This window comes from Callorhinus ursinus, unplaced genomic scaffold, assembly GCF_003265705.2.
Source record: "Callorhinus ursinus isolate GAN/ISIS: 27379988/994484 unplaced genomic scaffold, GSC_fseal_2.0 scaffold21, whole genome shotgun sequence".
Classification (NCBI taxonomy): domain Eukaryota; kingdom Metazoa; phylum Chordata; class Mammalia; order Carnivora; family Otariidae; genus Callorhinus; species Callorhinus ursinus.
In genome coordinates this window covers 23,621,869-23,641,831 of record NW_027397083.1, presented here as the reverse complement: position 1 = coordinate 23,641,831, position 19,963 = coordinate 23,621,869, and the positions used below count along the sequence as shown (strand labels likewise).

The 19,963-nt window shown below is 36.5% G+C and overlaps 1 protein-coding gene and 1 pseudogene across 4 annotated transcripts in view; one reads left to right on the top strand and one right to left on the bottom strand.

Moving 5' to 3' along the window:
- LUZP2 (leucine zipper protein 2) overlaps positions 1 to 19,963 on the top strand; it is a 478,379-nt gene that overhangs the window by 283,723 nt on the left and 174,693 nt on the right. The window lies entirely within an intron of this gene.
- Positions 16,480 to 17,615, bottom strand: LOC112829496 (signal recognition particle 9 kDa protein-like; annotated as a pseudogene).

Below are 19,963 nucleotides of genomic sequence, written 5' to 3'. Positions count from 1 at the left end.
AATTGTGAAAGCTTTAATTAATGCCTAAAGTAAACTCCATATTCCGTATCGGTTGACTGAGTTTGTTTCCTTGATTGATTGTTAATTAAGGCACTAATTAACCTTTAAAGTCTAATAAGCCCCTCAAAAGTAGCATATACTCAGTTGACTCCCTAATTCCTTCTAGGACACACTTGTTATCCTCACAGTCTTGTCCAACACAGTTAATGGCAATTCATCCTTTCTGTTGTTCAGTTGAAAATCATGCAGCCATCTTTGATGGTTCTCTTTTGTGTTGTTCTGGAAATTGTTAGTTCTACCTAAAATATATCTAGTATGCAGCCCTTTTTTCCCCCTTACTTTCAATGGCACTTAGGCCACCATCATGTCCTGCTTGGATTAGGTAAGATCCTCCACAGGAAGTGAGTATAGATAAAAAAGAGGGGTACTTGAATTTGTTGAGATCAGACAATGGAGAGATCGTGAAGCAGACTGAGAAGGAAGAGCTAGAAGGATGGGAAGAAATTCACTGAGTATGGGAACCTGAAAAAGCACATGAAACAAAAAGGTGATTCAAGGAAAAGAAAGGTGTCATTTGCCATTTCTCCCCAGGACTGATGAATTACTTTTTTGGGAAAGTGGGCTGTAGTGTTTCATCAGAGTTGCTTACCAGGATGTAAAACAAAAGAATATATGGCAGGGGCACCTGCGTGGCTCAGTTGGTTGAGCATCTGCCTTCGGCTCAGGTCATGATCCCAGCGTCCTGGGATCGAGCCCCGCGTTGGGCTCCGTGCTTGGCAGGGAGCCTGCTTCTCCCTCTCCCTCTGCCTGCCTGCCTGTCTGCCTACTTGTGATCTCTCTCTCTGTCAAATGAATAGATAAAATCTTAATATATATATATATATATATATATATATATATATATATATGGGAGATCTGTACCAAGTGTTAGATAATGGTAGAATTTTATGAAATATATTTTTCACGCTATTTTATTAGGATGGATTACAGGGTGTTTGATGTAAAAATCAAATTTTGTACAGTGAACATTTCTGTCCATATTTCTATGGATATATTGATATCAAACGTCACCTTGAGAATGTTATTTATTGAGACCACAGGTCAGTGGAGAAGCTTACAAAGAATTAAGGAGGAAATAAAGTGCCATCTTCAATTCCCCTTCTGTTCCTGTGCTCCTGAGCTTCGTTTACTAGTAGATAAAGACTCCCAACAACTGAAGCCACATGAAATATCAATAACCATTTGCCAGTTGCTCTTACATAATGAGCTGATTCTAGAGACTGAGCTTCTATTTCTAGCTCTCCAGATGAGTCACTTCACCTCTCTTTACCCTTAAAGAGAGGGATAAATTGTTCCTTGGGTTGTTCCTTGGCACACCTCATGGAGATATGTGAATATTGGTGAGATAGCATCTGCAAAGCTATTAGAATGTCACACACACAAAGTGAAATTAGATTCTTGCAGATTCCCATGGATGAGGGATGAAGGAAGGGAGATTTTTTGGGGGGTGGTGGTGAGGGACTGTGAAAGGGAGCTAAATGTTATGTTTTTGCCCAACCAAAGCATTAAGGAAAATGGCATGCATTCTCAAAGAAATTTCTAGTGAATAGGTGATTCTTTTGCTATCATATGCATATCCTAAAGATGCACATGAAGTCCTCAGTTGTAGAAGACCTGAGGATCTGGCTTCCTGGAAAATGACTCTCATTCTTTTGCCATGGTTTGTGGTTTATGGTATGCCGCCCAGGTAAGATGTCCATTCTAGTCCTTTCCTTCTTTACTCTCCACATTCACTCCCTCTCCAAATCTTATCCTTTTTTTTTTAATTTCATTTAATTTTATTATGTTAGTCACCATACAATACACCATTAGTTTTTGATGCAGTGATCCACATTACCACACTGAGACTGGTTTATTTCAGATTGCCACAATTCTCTCATGTTGACTAATGTGGTCATCTCCCAACTGATCTCTATCCCATCCTCAGTCTGCATGGCATACACCATCCTTCATGTGTGGTATCTGTTTCTTCCATTCAGTCCTGTGCCCACCACTCCTCAAATAGAACCTTTACTCCAGACATACTGAGGTACTCAATGCTGTTTTGCATGTCTGGCTTTTGAATGTTTATTACTTGAAAGACCACTTCTTTCTCTGGGCAGGGGGGCAGCAGAGTATAGTAGACAGGCAAAAGGCTTTGTCTTAGATTCAAATCTAACTTCCCAGTACACGACCTTGGGCAAAGTTCTGAACTACTTTGTGCCTCAGTTTGTCACCTGCAAAGTTGAGATAATAATAGTGCCTACCTCATGGGTTGTCATGAGGATTAAGTGAGATAATTAATCTTTGTAAAGCACTTAACACAGTGCCTAACACATCACAAGCAATTGGTAATTTTAGTTACTATTTTAATATTTTGTCCAATTCCAATGTATACATTGTGTAAGTCAAAATTTGCTTATTTCTTTTCTGTGGAAACTTCCCTACCATATTTATACCCCTAGCTTCAGGAAAACAAATTACTCCCTCTTTTTCCCTAATCTCCTATATTATAGATAATAATACTGACTAATGATTGAAACTGTTTATGTATCTGCCTTGTTCACTGGACTGTGCATTTATATCTCTAACCTTATTTATTGGTATAGATCCTGACACATAAGAAGCACTTCATAAATATGTATTGAAGGGTTGAGTGACAAGTGAGAGCAAATGGTTTCTATCACACAAAGCCCAGAGACGTAAGAAAAGCGTCCACATTATTCCTGGATAGCACATATGTGGTTTTCAAAGGCTTCATGGAAGAACTGGACTTCTTTCTGATATATATGAATATTCTCTTTTCCTGTGTTCTGAAATGAATTTTCTATAGAGAACAGTTCTTTTCCTTTGGGTTTACCTCTAGAGAGACGTCCTACACTTTCAACTGATTTCTTCATTGACCCACAAAGCTCAAATGGCTTGTCAACATGAAGTCCCAGATGGCTTGTCGTAACTGCAATTTAGCATGCTCAAGAGGATTGATTCTAGCATGTTAGGAATTTCTCAGTATTACTGAATGATCAATATGAGAGCAAATTGATTATTATTTGTAAACTGCATTTCCTGAACCAATATTAATTTCTTAGCTTGGGAATGGGAGAATCTTTGTTACTTAAAAATGTAGTTTTAAATTTAAAGTGGAAATATGTTCAGTTCTCCATAATTAGGCCCCTCCCCTCACACAGATTTTCCTTATAAATGGCATATCAGTGGATCCATATTATGATGCCTATAATTTAATTACAACATGCTAAATTGTTATAGATTAAGTAAAATAACTACAAATCAGTCACCCATCTATTTTAACTATTACATTCAGTATTGTTTTTACTGTTAGTAAAGATATTTTCTGCACTGACTTTGATGAATGTTGAAATAAATTGAAAAAAAAATTATCTCAGATGATAACCAAAAGTTTTAATCAGGAGTTTAGCTTTAGGCATTTTGAAGAATAGTGAATTAGATTTCCTAATACGTTAATGCTTGCCTTTAGTGAAAAGTTTTAAAAATCCATCAGTAATAAGTTCATTTGATTCCATAATACAACTGTCCCAGTCACTTGGGACATACAAAGAAGAGTTGAGGGTAGAATGCCTCTAGAAGATTCTTGCTTCTTTTTGATCAGCATTTAGCAGCTTAAAACAGCAACGTTTCTCTTAAAGTAAGGACAGATGAGTTTGTTTTCATCCTTCAGACCTCTCAGCCTCCATGTAGTTCAATGAAACATCCTCCTGAATGGCTAATATGTTTCTTTATCATATCATTCATCTTCAAGTATGTGATGCTCTGTATATTATTAATATAGCTTGTCAAGTTGTCCTTTACGAAAACCGGGTGGTGATGCTCAGTTTCCATCCCAGATGAGTAACATTTAGAGCCACAGGATAAAGTCCAGATGTACTTAAATTTTTAATACCTAAATGCAGTATAATGGATTATGCGCCACTTGGGAATGCTAAAGTCTCTACTCAGGAGTGAGGTTGGTTTGTATTGCTGCATCTCTCTTATCTCCTCTTTTCTATTTTATAAATAAATTAATGACTTTTATGAGCCCAGCACTTCCATTTACAAATATGGTGATTGGACGGTGTTAGCTCTAAAATCTTTTATTTTTTTCAGCTTTAACATTTCATATTTCTCTGATAGTGATCTCAGATAAGGTAAAAGTTAAGATTCCATGAATAGTGGGATTAAGTGGAAATGAGTGCTTTCAAGCTCTTGAGAGCATGATTAAGAATATGTGAAAAAAATCTAGTCATGCTAAACCAGGACAAGGACTCAAGTAAAATTTAGTGACAAAGTATTTCTATATTTTATTTTATTTTATTTTTTCTTTTAAATTATTTTATTGTTATGTTAATCACCATACATTACATCATTAGTTTTTGATGTAGTGTTCCATGATTCATTGTTTGTGCATAACACCCAGTGCTCCACACAGAACATTCCCTCTTTAATACCCATCACCAGGCTAACCCATCCCCCCACCCCCTCTCCTCTAGAACCCTCAGTTTATTTTTCAGAGTCCATCATCTCTCATGGTTCGTCTCCCCCTCCGATTCCCCCCCCTTCATTCTTCCCCTCCTGCTATCTTCTTCTTCTTTTTTTTCTTGACATATATTGCATTATTTGTTTCAGAGGTACAGATCTGTGATTCAACAGTCTTGCACAATTCACAGTGCTCACCATAGCACATACCCTCCCCAATGTCTATCACCCAGCCACCCCATCCCTCCCACCCCCCACCACTCCAGCAACCGTCAGTTTGTTTCCTTAGATTAAGAATTCCTCATATCAGTGAGGTCATATGATAATGTCTTTCTCTGATTGACTTATTTCACTCAGCATAACACCCTCCAGTTCCATCCACGTCGTTGCAAATGGCAAGATCTCATTCCTTTCGATGACTGCATAATATTCCATTGTGTATATATACCACATCTTCTTTATCCATTCATCTGTCGATGGACATCTTGACTCTTTCCACAGTTTGGCTATTGTGGACTTTGCTGCTATAAACATTGGGGTGCACGTACCCCTTCGGATCCCTACATTTGTATCTTTGTGGTAAATACCCAGGAGTGCAATTGCTGGATCATATGGTAGCTCTATTTTCAACTTTTTCAGGAACCTCCATACTGTTTTCCAGAGTGGTTGCACCAGCTTGCATTCCACCAGCAGTATAGGAGGGTTCCCCTTTCTCCTCATCCCCACCAACATCTGTCATTTCCTGACTTGTTAATTTTAGCCATTCTTACTGGTGTGAGGTGGTTTCTCATTGAGGTTTTGATTTGGATTTCCCTGATGTCGAGCGATGTTGAGCAGTTTTTCATGTCTGTTGGCCATTTGGATGTCTTCTTTGGAAAAACATCTGTTCATGTCTTCTGCCCATTTCTTGATTGGATCATTTGTTCTTTGGGTGTTGAGTTTGATAAGTTTTTTATAGATTTTGGATACTAGCCCTTTATCTGATATGTCATTTGCAAATATTTTCTCCCATTCTGTCGGTTGTCTTTTGGTTTTGTGGACTGTTTCTTTTGCTGTGCAAAAGCTTTTTTATCTTGATGAAATCCCAATAGTTCATTTTTGCCCTTGCTTCCCTTGCCTTTGGCAATGTTTCTAGGAAGAAGTTGCTGCGGCTGAGGTCAAAAAGGTTGCCCCTGTGTTCTCCTTTAGGATTTTGATGGTCTCCTGTCTCACATTTAGGTCTTTCAACCATTTGGAGTCTATTTTTGTGTGTGGTGTAAGGAAATGGTCCAATTTCATTCTTCTGCATGTGGTTGTCCTATTTTCCCAACACCATTTGTGGACGAGACTGTCTTTTTTCCATTGGACATTCTTTCCTGCTTTGTCAAAGATGAGTTGACCATAGAGTTGAGGGTCCATTTCTGGGCTCTCGATTCTGTTCCATTGATCTATGTGTCTGTTTTTGTGCCAGTACCATACTGTCTTGATGATGACAGCTTTGTAATAGAGCTGGAAGTCCGGAATTGAGATGCCGCCAGCTTTGCTTTTCTTTTTCAACATTCCTCTGGCTATTCGGGGTCTTTTCTGATTCTATACAAATTTTAGGATTATTTGTTCCATTTCTTTGAAAAAAGTGGATGGTATTTTGATGGGGATTGCATTGAATGTATAGATTGCTCTAGGTAGCATTGACATCTTCACAATGTTGGTTCTCCCAATCCATGAGCATGGAAGTTGTTTCCATTTCTTTGTGTCTTCCTCAATTTCTTTCATGAGTATTTTATAGTTTTCTGAGTACAGATCCTTTGCCTCTTTGGTTAGATTTATTCCTAGGTACCTTATGGTTTTGGGTGTAATTGTAAATGGGATTGACTCCTTGATTTGTCTCTCTTCTGTCTTGTTGTTGGTGTATAGGAATGCCACCGATTTCTGTGCATTGATTTTATATCCTGCCACTTTACTGAATTCCTGTATGAGTTCTAGCAGTTTTGGGGTGGAGTCTTTTGGATTTTCCACATAAAGTATCATATCATCTGCAAAGGGTGAGAGTTTGACTTCCTCTTTGCCAATTTGGATGCCTTTGATTTCTTTTTGTTGTCTGATTGCTGTGGCTAGGACTTCTAATACTATGTTGAATAGCAGTGGTGATAGTGGACATCCGTGCCGCGTTTCTGACCTTAGGGGAAAAGCTCTCAGCTTTTCCGCATTGAGAATGATATTCGCTGTAGGTTTCTCATAGATGGCTTTTATGATATTGAGGTATGTACCCTCTATCCCTATACTCTGAAGAGTTTTGATCAAGAAAGGATGCTGTACGTTGTCAAATGCTTTTTCTGCATCTATCGAGAGGATCATTTGATTTCTTGTTCTTTCTTTTGTTAATGTATTGCATCACATTGATTGATTTGTGGATGTTGAACCAACCTTGCAGCCCAGGGTAAATCCCACTTGGTCATGGTGAATAACCCTTTTAATGTACTGTTGGATTCTACTGGGTAGTATTTTGGTGAGAATTTTTGCATCCATGTTCATCAAGGATATTGGTCTGTAATTCTCCTTTTTGATGGGGTCTTTGTCTGGTTTTGGGATCAAGGTAATGGTGACCTCATAAAATGAGTTTGGAAGTTTTCCTTCCATTTCTCTTTTTTGGAACATTTTCAGGAGAATAGGTATTAATTCTTCTTCAAATATTTGGTAGAATTCCTCTGGGAAGCCATCTGGCCCTGGGCTTTTGTTTGTTGGGAGATTTTTGATGACTCTTCAATTTCTTTAGGGGTTATAGGTCTATTCAGGTTTTCTATTTCTTCCTGCTTCAATTTTGGTAGTTGATACATCTCTAGGAATGCATCCATTTCTTCCAGGTTATCTAATTTGCTGGCATAGAGTTGCTCATAATATGTTCTTATAATTGTTTGTATTTCTTTGGTGTTGGTTGTGATCTCTCTTCTTTCATTCATGATTTTGTTGATTTGGGTCATTTCTCTTTTCTTTTTGATAGGTCTGGCCAGGGGTTTTTCAATCTTGTTAATTCTTTCAAAGAACCAGCTCCTAGTTTTGTTGATCTGTTCTACTGTTCTTTTGGTTTCTAGTTCATTGATTTCTGCTCTGATCTTTATTATTTCTCTTCTCCTGTTGGGTCTAGGCCTTATTTGCTGTTTTTTCTCTAGCTCTTTTAGGTGTAGGGTTAGGTTGTGTATTTGAGAGCTTTCTTATTTCTTGAGAAAGGCTTGTATTGCTATATACTTTCCTCTCAGGACTGCCTTTGCTGCATCCCAAAGATTTTGAACAGTTGTGTTTTCATTTTCATTGGTTTCCATGAATTTTTTTAATTCTTCTTTAATTTCCTGGTTGACCCATTCATTCTTTAGTAGGATGCTCTTTAGCCTCCATGTATTTGAGTTCTTTCCGACTTTCCTCTTGTGATGGAGTTCTAGTTTCATAGCATTGTGGTCTGAAAATATGCAGGGGATAATCCCAATCTTTTGGTACCAGTTGAGACCTGATTTGTGACCTAGGATGTGATCAATTCTGGAGAATGTTCCATGGGCACTAGAGAAGAATGTGTATTCCATTGCTTTGGGATGGAATGTTCTGAATATGTCTGTGAAGTCCATTTGGTCCAGTGTTTCATTTAAAGTCTTTATTTCCTTGTTGATCTTTTGCTTAGATGATCTGTCCATTTCAGTCAGGGGGTGTTAAAGTCCCCCAGTATTATTGCATTTTTGTCAATGTGTTTCTTTGCTTTTGTTATTAATTGCCTTATATAATTGGCTGCTCCCATGTTCGGGGCATAGATATTTATAATTGTTAGATCTTCTTTTGGATAGACCCTTTAAGTAGGATATAGTGTCCTTCCTCATCTCTTATTACAGTCTTTGTTTTAAAATCTAATTTGTCTGATATAAGGATTGCCACCCCAGCTTTCTTTTGGTGTCCATTAGCAAAGTATTTCTATATTTTAAACTGGAAAATTGTCTTGATCTCATTTTACACTATAAGTTATAGATATATTTATACATACATGCATATGATACTAAATTATTTCCATAAAATATATGGCAATATGGCAAAAATCTTGCCCCAAAGAAAGATTGATTTTTTTTTGTAATTGATGCTGTGAAATCAAACATCTGAGAGATTGTACCATCATTCAGTAATATGGTAAGCACTGTGCTCTGCAAACATTTGTTATCTCGCTTAATCATCACGACAGTCACTGAGGCAAGGTACACTTGCTGTCTCCCCTTTGTAAGTAACAGGTGATGTACAGGTTATGTAGATGATACAGTTTCTGCAGTAGAGTTTTGTTTTCTTCCAGGATGATATGCTTAAAACATTTTTTTTTTTTTAGTATTTGATCACAGATATATTAATATTTCAGCTAAAACTAAGAAAGAAAGAATCAATTGATGTTTAACATCTGATTACTTGCTTTAGACATAATCCCTGCCCTCAGAGATTAAATTTAGAAATGTAAATTTTTGAAAAATCATTTGAGAACAATATAGCATAGTGGTTATGTCTTTTAAGTCAGACATCTGGATTCACATTCCCTCACTCATAAACCTGGTAAGTAACAATACTCCTCTGATGATCAGTTTTATCATCTATAAAATAAGAATAACAGTATTCCAATTTTATGTATTTTGTTGTGAGCAATAAATGAATGTTATTTATAATAACAAACTTTATCTAGAGAGTATTATGCTAAGTGAAATAAATCAGAGAAAGACAAATACTGTATGAATTTCACACGTATGTGGAATTTAAGAAATAAAACAAATGAGCAAATGGAAAAAAGAGAGAGAGAGGCAAACCAAGAAACAGACTCTTATCTATAGAGAACAAACAGATGGTTACTAGAAGGGAGGTCAGTGGGGGAATGGGCTAAATAGATGATGGGGATGAAGGAGGGCCCTTACTGGGATGAGCACTGGGCATTATATGGAAGTGTTGAATCATTACATTATACACCTGAAACTAATATTAAAGTGCATGTTAACTAACTAGAATTTCAACAAAAACTTAAAAAAAAATCTACAGATGCCCCAAAGTGTAATAATTAAGAAGAGAGCAGAATCTTTAAATATTTGGATTTCAGATTCCAACTCTGACACTTATACCTAACTAGGGATATCATATAAAGGCATATAATATCCCTAATTTACAAATGAGGAACATTCTTTGGCTATGTAGCCCAATGAAAATTATAGAATTTATAAATACAGAGTTGGAATCTGAAACCCAAATTTCAAATGATCATTCTGTCTTCAAAGCCCACATACTTTCCAATGAAACTACAAAGGTCAGGAACACAAAATTTTGAATAACAAAGTCAGTTTCCCAAAATCACTGAGGGTATTGTGAGAATTTACTCTGTTGGAAAAGCCATGAAGTGAGAGAGATTGGTACGCTCTCAAGTGTGGAGCACAGGATGCAGATCCCTGTCCTCAGTGAAGATAAGACATGGCAATTTTGCCCAATTGTGGAGTGAAATACAGTTAAAAAAAAAATCACTGTTCAGGAAATGGAATTAACAAGTGCATCACAATTCCTTGTACTACTTATTTTTTCCTCTTCCAAGTAGAGGCCTGTCATACACTGTGTAATATTATCATGTATTATGGACACATCTTCCAACTCATTTTTGCAAATGTGTAGATAATAAGATTTACTAATGTGTTTTTTTGTCCCTACTGGTGGATTACATATGCTTACTGAATTAGTGCTCTAGAAAAATGGCAGGCATGGGCCACATTATGCTCAAATAAAGATATGATTAAGGCACAGGGCTAAAATTTCCCCAAGCTCTTTGAGTGACAGCAGCTTGGTTGTTTGTTTAAAACAGCTTTAGCTCCATTCCTCTAAATAGATTGACAAAATAGAATTATCTGTCAGTGGGAAGATTTTCAAAAATCTCTGCAGATGGTTGCCAAGATGGATGATGTGTCTTTTAGGTGGATGATGATCAGGTTCTTTGTATCAGGAAGGCAGACAGCAAAAGTGATTGCATTTTTAGGAAATTTCAGACAGAAAAATTTTCTTTGCCCTTATGAGAATGATTAATTAAATTTATTAGCCAAGTTGAAAATATTGGACACATTTTTGTTTCTATACCACAGCTAAAAAAAGTGGGGGAGGCAGTTTTAGGAACTGGCGTAGTCCTGAAAACTCAACCTATCATACACCTCTGGCTTTAATAAGTAGTAGCCTAAAGGTGGGAGGTGGGGCATAAGTGGGGCCATAGTTGTTGTCGGATTTTACTCCAAATTATTGATGTTAAAAATATATTTTTACCTTTAACTGAGAGATAAAACCTGGACCTTTAAATATTCCGTTTCTTCAAAACGGTGTCCAGAGTTTGCAGAAATTATATAGGAAATTGGGCAAAAGTTTTACTTTGTCATTTAATTTGTTCACTCAAAAAATATTTATTTATTGTGAGCTGGCCACATAGCATGCTCTGTGTTAGGCAATAAAAATTACTTCTACTTATCCTTATGGTTTCAGCTTAAACATCACTTTCACAGAGAAGCCTTCCTTGACCCCTGTACGTGGCTTGACTCCTGTAGTATATTCTCATATCTCCATTAATACTCAAGTATATGTGTTATCATTATTGCTTATGTAGTGTGCGTCTTCCCCAATTGTATGTAAATTTGTGGAGTTTAGGAGTCATATATGTTCTTTTAATTATTTTAACTCCAGTGCTCCTGGTAAGAGCCGTATTTTTGTAATACATTGAAAACGCATACATGCAAACTGTGAAAATGTGAAATAATATTACACTTAACACCACTTTATTAAAAAGTACGATGGACATAAATGACAGGCAAAACCTTGGTGTCTGGGAATGTCAAAAGACTTCATGGGGGAAGTGACTCTGAGATGAGATTTGTTTATTTCTGGGTAGAAAAGGTGAGGTCGATATAACAGAAAATGAAAGAGAGTGGGCTAGCATAGTATGTTTGGGTAACTACAAACTGGGGAAGAGAAAGTGAGGTGTAGAGTGCCTGGAAATGACCAGAGAAGCGATAGGATTCAGCTTTTGAAAGGCTCTCTGTACCACCTAAGGGATTTCCAGGTAGGGTGTGTGTGTATCACATGTAGTTTTTGGCTTAATTAATTAATTAATTTTTATTTTTTTAGTATATGTGCTGCCGAAGCGAGCACTTAATTTTTATTTTTTAATTTATACTCCATTAATTAATATATAATGTATTATTGATTTTGGAGGTAGAGGTCAGTGATTCATCAGTCTTATATAACACCCAGTGCTCATTAGATCATGTGCCCTCCTTAATGTCCATCACCCAGTTACTCCCTCCCCTCTCCCTCCTCTCCTCCAGAAACCCTCAGTTTGTTTTCTATGATTAAGAGTCTCTTATGCTTTGTCTTCCTCTCTGATTTTGTCTCTTTTTATTTTTTCTTCTCTTCCCCTCTGATCCTCTATTTTCTTTCTTAAATTCCCCCTATGAGTGAGATCATATAATTGTTTTTCTCTGACTTATTTTTGTTTAGCATAATACCATCTAGTTCCATCCATGTCATTGCAAATGTCAAGATTTCATTTTTTTAATGACTGAGTAGTATTCCATTGTATATATATATACCACACCTTCCTTATCCATTCATCTGTAAATGGACATCTGGGCTCTTTCCATAGTTTGGCCGTTGTAGACATTGCTGCTATAAACATTGGGGTGCAGGTGCCCCTTTGGATCACTACATTTGTATCTTGTGGGTAAATATCCAGTAGTGCAATTGCTGGGTCGTAGGGTAGCTCTATTTTCAAATTTCTGAGGAACATCCACACTGTTTTCCAGAGTGGCTGCACCAGCTTGCATTCCCCCCAACAGTATAGGAGGGTTCCCCTTCTCTGCATCCTCTCCAACATGTCGTTTCCTGACTTGTTAATTTTAGCCATTCTGACAGGTGTGAGGTGATAGCCCATTGTGGTTTTGATTTGTATTTCCCTAATGCCAAGTAATGTGGAACATTTTTTCATGTGTCTCTTGTCCATTCATGTGTCTTTGGAGAAATGTACGTTCATGTCTTCTTCCCATTTCTTTATTTTTATAATAATGCTGCTTTATTTTTTTTCTTTTTCATTCATAATTTTTTAATTATTATGTTCCATTATTTCTTGATTGGATTATTTTTCTTTAGGTGTTGAGTTTGATAAGTTCTTTATAGATTTTGGATACTAGCCCTTTATCTGGTAAGACGTTTGCAAATATCTTCTCCCATTCTGTCGGTTGTCTTTTAGTTTTGTCGACTGTTTCCTTTGCTGTGCAAAAGCTTCTTATCTTGATAAAGTTCCAATAGTTCATTTTTTGCCTTTATTTCCTTGCCTTTGGAAACGTGTCTAGCAAGAAGTTGCTGCCTGTGTTCTCTTCTAGGATTTTGATGGATTCCTGTCTCACATTTAGGTCTTTTTTTTTTAGTCTATTTTTGAGTGTGGTATAAGGAAATGGTCCAGTTTCATTCTTCTGCATGTGGCTGTCTAATTTTCCCAATACCATTTGTTGAAGAGACTTTTTTTTCCCCCATTGGATATTCTTTCCTGCTTTGTCGAAGATTAGTTGACCATAGAGTTAAGAGTCCATTTCTGGGCTCTCTGTTCTGTTCCACTGATCTATGTGTCTGTTTTTGTGCCAGGACCATACTGTCTTGATGATTACAGCTTTGTAATATAGCTTGATACTTCTTGCTTTAATGAGTGGTATCCTAGAGGTGGAAGGTGGGGCATAAATATATAAATATATTTATTTTATTTGATAGGAAGACCTTGAGGAGGTAAGTGGAAAAATGATAGAATTCAATTTTTGTCTCAGAAAAACACTCCTATCATGGATCGTGGCTGAGTAGCTTCCTATGCCTTCAAATATCCAAACACTATATATGTGGAATGGTATGGACATTAGTCACTTATGTATCTGTTGGCATATATGCCCAGGAACTCTTATGGGAATATCTATTTATAATAATACCTGAAGTTTAAAACTTTTCTGTTTTGAAGTTTTTATGGAAATTTTGTTTGTATTTTACCTAGAGTGCTTTGTCAATTCACCGTTTTGAATTACTTTTCACATTTTACATCTTATAGACCTTAAAATATTCATGGTATATAGTGTGATTCTATCTGTTGGTCAAATTCATATCACCTGCCTGGAAGCTAGATTTTTCCTTCTCACATTCTTCAGAGACATGCTTCCCCCCACCCCCCAAAATGATTTCCAAGGGAGTGGTTACTTTTTAAGTAAGCAATAATATACAAAAAGTTAAATTGTACAGTTTTCCATAGTAATCTTTTCACAAAGAAGCTCTTTTTTTACCCTGAATCAAAATATGAGCAAAAGATATAAGGTATAGAAAATGAGAGTGAAAATTCCTTACTTCCTTTAATGAGTGTTAAATTAAATACATAACATTTTATTGAGTGGACAGGAAGACTGTGTGAAGCAATCATGGTAGCCGAGAGTCAGATTGGAACTAATTCTCTCATTTGACCTTTATTGAGTATTTGATGAATGTAAGGAAAATAATGGTACATGCCCTCCAGGAGCTTTCAGCCTAGTAAGACAAAGAAGAGAAACCCATTAAAGCCTGGAAACTATTGTAATAAGTGAATGCACACAGTGACAGGAGAACATTTGACCTGTGGACTTTAGAGAAAGTTTCATCTGGGAAGGTGGCATTAGAACTATGTCATGGGCATGCACAGGAGTTTATCAGGCAGAGCCTGAAAGGAAATAGCAGAAAATAGCATGTCAGACACCATGGATTAGTGGAAGTACATGTTAGGTTCAATGACACATAGGGTGTATTTGTGTGTATGTGTGGTGGCAGAAGGGGGCAGGTTCAAGGAGTCCCAGGAAAGGAATAGGAGATGAGAACAGAAAAGTAGTTCAGAACGAGGGGTGATGTACAGCCACTGTAGAGTTTAACATAAGGATGTACCTCATTTAGATTTGTTCTAGGAAGGGTAATTTCATACCCACGTGGGGGAGTATATTAGGCAGAAAGGAAACTAGGAACAAGACCTGACTAAAAGTGAAATTTAAGGAATTGGCATTGGGATCATTAAAAATTATGGGGATTTAAAAATCATTTCCAAGATGACTTTGGGTAACTGATTGGATAGGGTAATGTGGGAAAAGGTGGAGACAAGAACAATCTAGAGATAGTTCAAACAGTTGTATGGGCAGTGTGTACTAATCCAACACTGGGGGACAAATATTAAGATGAGCATGTCTGAAAGGTATAGGACATGTTGTGAAAGGATCTTGGAGGTCACCTATGCCAACCTCTTTTTCAGATCCCATAACCTCTTCTATGACAGGAATTTTTGAAAATCAGCAATTAGAGTTAACTTCATTGGAAGTTCTAAGCCTGGGCAACAGAAATGGACAATCAGATTTATGTTCTGCTTTGCAGCTCATAAATGGATTTGTAAAATTACAGATCAGAGCATAGATGACCTAGGAATACCTCTAAAACAGCATTGTAGGAGTAATGATTGGTAAAGAAAAAAACACCATCTCTTTTTTCAAGAAGATACGGTCTCAAAAATCAGAAAAAATTAAAAAGTAAAGACAACACAGCACACAGATTATTTTGTGTAATTGCCTTCTCTTGTGAGGCAGGGGATTAGTTATTTGCCTAGCTCGTTGTCCTATTGCATTAATTAGTGTATTTTTGGTGATGAGTGGCAACCACAAATGTACAGATTTCCCAAAACTAATCCAAATACCTGGAACACAGTGCATTTTCAGTAACTACTTGTAGAATGAATGAGTGTATGCACAAATGAGTGTGTTAGTCCAGTTCTCCAGATGCTATCTGCAGACAATTATATCAATACCATTTTCAGTTCTAAATACTGACTCCTTATCAATTCAAACTACTATTAAGTATTTTGTCAACTTCATGTCAATTTTAGCTGACATTAAGCTTGGATCTTACCTTCTCCCACCTATTATCAATAAATTTATGTTGTTTTTCCAGTTGAATTTGGCTGGTCAGTGCCTTCCATCTGCTACTGGCCTCCTTGGGAAAAATTAAAAACTTTCAGTTCTATCTTAAAACTTTCAAGACTATTTCCTTACACATTTTCAGTTTTTTTTAAATAAGATCCTGTGAGGGTTAAAGAGCCTATTTTCAGGTTCCTTGAATGGACAGTATGAAAATAGTTTTTTAAAAAACTGATGGTAACTACAGGTGAGTTGCAGAGGAGTGTAGCTGACCGGAGACCTTCCAAACAATTTTCACTGCATGGCACATATTAAAAATAATGACATTAATACCAGCAATGTCAATAGAAATATTTGAATGGCTTAATATTATTAGCAAAATAGAATGTAAATTCTGGAGTCACTTCTATTTACATCTTGGTTTACATCTTGTGAATTTTTTTATGGCTATTGACAGACTACTTACTATCTCACAGGTTTTGTTGTTTTCTTTTTTTTCCTTTGAATAATGGCAATAGAACATGTCCTTTATAGGGTTGTTATGAGGATTGAATGCAAAAGCATTGTGTAGAGTGCCTCACACAATGTGGAGTGGATATTGTTCCCCTATTGAAAGATTATTTCCTCTACTATAGAAATCTGAAGTCAAATTATGGTTTTCATTCTTTTTTTTTTTCTAACCAAAAAATATTTTAATGTAGGTAGCAACATGTGAACATTACATTTAGGTGGTAAAATTCAGGTTACAATAATATGATAAATATCAAATGATATCCCTCTGGCCTAATGGAAAACATAACAGTTGTAACAGTCACGCCTAACACCTTGGTTAAATACAGAGAGAAACGGGCAGGGGTGGCACAGACATATGTGAAGATATAACAGTTTGAATAATCTTTAGCCCTCCTGAGAAAAGACAGAGGGGAAATCTCTGGCAAATACCTGTGTAATATGGTGGCCTCAGGCCACTAGTGCATTCTGTTCATGCACTTAAAGTAACCGCAGCTGGTTTCTGAGCACTGAAAACGAGATTCAAAGCAAGTCTCTGCTCAACAAGCTAATGATACTACAAATCCCTTACATTCAAAAATAGTTTAAATTTGGAAAGTTTTAGGTAAAGTAAAGCATACTTGTTTCCATGATTACTTTTAGAAATAACTGAGACTACACTATTATATTATACATAGTCAGGCACACTGCTGTGCACAGGCAATTCAAGCTACCATATTTTATGTTTGTTGGTCAGCAACAGCACAAATTTTATGCTCTAATAGAAATATATCAATCTGGCAAAATGGTTACATCTAATTTTCTTTTAAAGACAGATTAACTAAATTTAAGGAAGAATTGCCTTTTTCAAATTACTGATACAAACTTACCATAGAATAATTACATATTTTGCCCCATATCAACCTGCAAAAGGTTTCCCAACATAGATGCATTTGTTCAATTTTCAAAAATAAAGGTTTTCTACGTGAAAGCATTTACATTCCTAGCTCTTTAAAGTAAACATTAAAACACAAAGTACAAAAAATGATCTCCCCACTTCTGAAGAGCCCACTTAGTTACATAAGCTATTTTCTTTCCCAACACTTTTTCAGATTCAAAAGAGATTTACTTCCTAAGAACAGGACAGATCTTTAATTCAAACCATTTAGTCCGTTTCCATGGCAACACTGCGGGATTCCTTGGCTACCATAAGTCGCATTAGTTGACTGTGGAATTTCTCAATCTTCTTTACGTCTTGGGCTTGGTCTGTTGTATACACCAAACAATCTAAATCATCTGTTACTTTAATACACAAATTCCCATCAGAATGCCTATATTTGAGAACCACACGGGCCTTCATAGGGTCGGCGAGGTAGTTTCTCGGCCGCGCGACTGAACTCCTCCCACGTCTGGTACTGCGGCATCGTGGGTCCGCAGCGAAACGCGAGCGGGCGAGGCCGGGGACCGCAGGCGGCGAGACCCAGCCCACCTACCACCTACCTCTGGCTGCCGGAGACCGGTGCGGGGGCCCAGCGGCCCCTTCATTCTTTTTTATTTCTTTCATCTGGTAGTATTTATCAGTGGCCTCCATTTTCCTCCTGTCTTAATTTGAATGGAGCCTAAGAAGTTTTTGTCACTGTTTTCAGCCTTCTGAATAGCGTACATGGCACACATTTGCGTACCATTCTGACTTAGGTTTCCGTCTTGCATATATTTTTGGCTTGCATCCTTTTATGACATATTCTCAGTACAGGAGTGTGTGTGTATTTGTGTGCATATATGTACGTATTAGGTGAAAGGTTTTCTCTATTTTTTAAATAGCTTTGTTGAGGTATAATTGATATACAAATAATTGCACATACATAATGTATATAATTTGATTAAACCATTTCCACAGTCAAGGTAACGGACACATCCATCACCCTTCTAAGTTTCCTTGACCTCACCCTTTTTGGTGGTATGAACATTTAACATGATATCTATCCTCTGAAGTTTTCAAGTGCAGTATACCATATTGTGACTGTAGGCACTATGCCATACAGCAGATACCTAGACTTAATTCATGGCACATAGCTGACTCTTCCCTCTCGTGCTCTCTATCTCTCATTCTCTCTCTCTCAAATAAATAAATAAAATCTTTAAAAAAATTAATTCCTATTTTTTTGGTTCTTTTTTAAAGATTTTATTTATTTATTTGACAGAGAGAGACACAGAGCAAGAGAGAACATAAGCAGGGGGAGTGGGAGAGGGAGAAGCAGGCTCCCCGCTGAGCAGGGAGCCCCATGCAGGCCTCAATCCCCGGACCGTGGTGGGATCATGACCTGAGCCAAAGGCAGACGCTTAATGACTGAGCCACCCAGGCGCCCCAATTAATTTGTATATTTAAGTGAATGAGGTTTTCAGTAGCTTTAATGACTGTTGATATGTCCTTAATTATTATTTTCCTGTGTGTTAACTTTAAAATTTATATTATAAAATCCTTCTCTTCTCCTTTATTTTCTCTAAGTGAAGGAAACTTGAAATATTTGTCATTAGTTGTACAGATATGGTCACATTCATACATTTATTCATCAAGTTTTTTTTTTTTATATCTTTCAGTACATATCAGGAACTCTTCTAAAGTTGGAAAAACAGTGAAAAATAAGGCAGACAATATCCTTGTTACTTTGGGGCTTATGTTGGGGCATAGATTTCAGGTAGAGTTAAATGCTGTGAAGTTAATACAGCCAGGTTATGTTATATAGGATAATCACTGGGACCAGTTGTCATAGTAGGTTTCTCTGTGCTACAACATTTTAGCTGAATCCTAAATAATGAGAAGGAAGCATTCATATGACAATTTGGGTGGGGCCTGAGTGTTTTCAGGAAGAATTGGAAGCAAATTTAAGGGCCCTGGAATTGCAACATTCATAGTGTGTTTTAGGAATACCCTTACAACTAAAGAGTAGTTGACAAAAAAGTAGTTTGAAGACAATGAGTTCAGAGAGGTGGAAAAGATTTGCGTCATATAGGACCTTATAGGCCATAGATAAAAAGAAACACTTTGGCTTATATTAAGTGTAAAATGAAATATTAGAGAATTTTAAGCAGTCTTATAGTATAACCAGATATGCAGTAACAAAATGATTATACCCATGTGTGAAGAAGAATTTGTAATGGGTCAGTTGCAGAAGCAATAGGTCCAACTTGGTGATGTCTGTAATATTCCAGGTGAGGAGGACAGTAACTTAGGCTATGTTAGCAACAGTGAAAATGGAGAGAATTGACCATATGCTAGAGAAAGACTCTATAGTAGCTAGTGAAGGTACAGGGGGATGTTTATGTATAGATATAAATCAATGATTTCTACTAAGTTTTGGGGCTGAGCAAATGAATGGTACCATTTACTGTGATAGAGAAGATGTGTAATATTTGAGAAAGTGCCCTGCAAGGCAACTCAGAAGATCTAAGTTATGGTTACTTTTTCTTAAAAAAGTAGTGTGCTAAAAAACTCACAAAATCACACTGATCTTAATCATGTGAATTCATTTAGGTAGTTGCAGAGTCTACCTCCAACTCTAAAGTCTTATAATATGATGAAAATTAAATAAATTACAAACTCTATAGCTCTCTCCTTCAAAAGCTCTAAATATATTTTTATATAATTATCTGATTCTTATAAATTTTAGAAAATGCTTTTTATGATATTCCAATTTTGAGGCTTGTACCTTCAAAAATATTATTATTTATTCATATACAGTGCCATAAATCATTTTCAATTATTAGTTATAATACTAACAAAAGAAATTATACAGTGTTTTACATTTTCATGCCAAAATGAAAAGTTTGCCTGTTATGTGTTATTTTTTTGATTAATGGAAGTACAGGCTTTATATTTCATGTCAGTTTTATCCAGTGAAACAGTGTTAAATTTGATACTTGGAAGACACACAAGCACATATATGTGGATTCATGTGAAAAGCTACACACACAAACACACAGAATTCAAG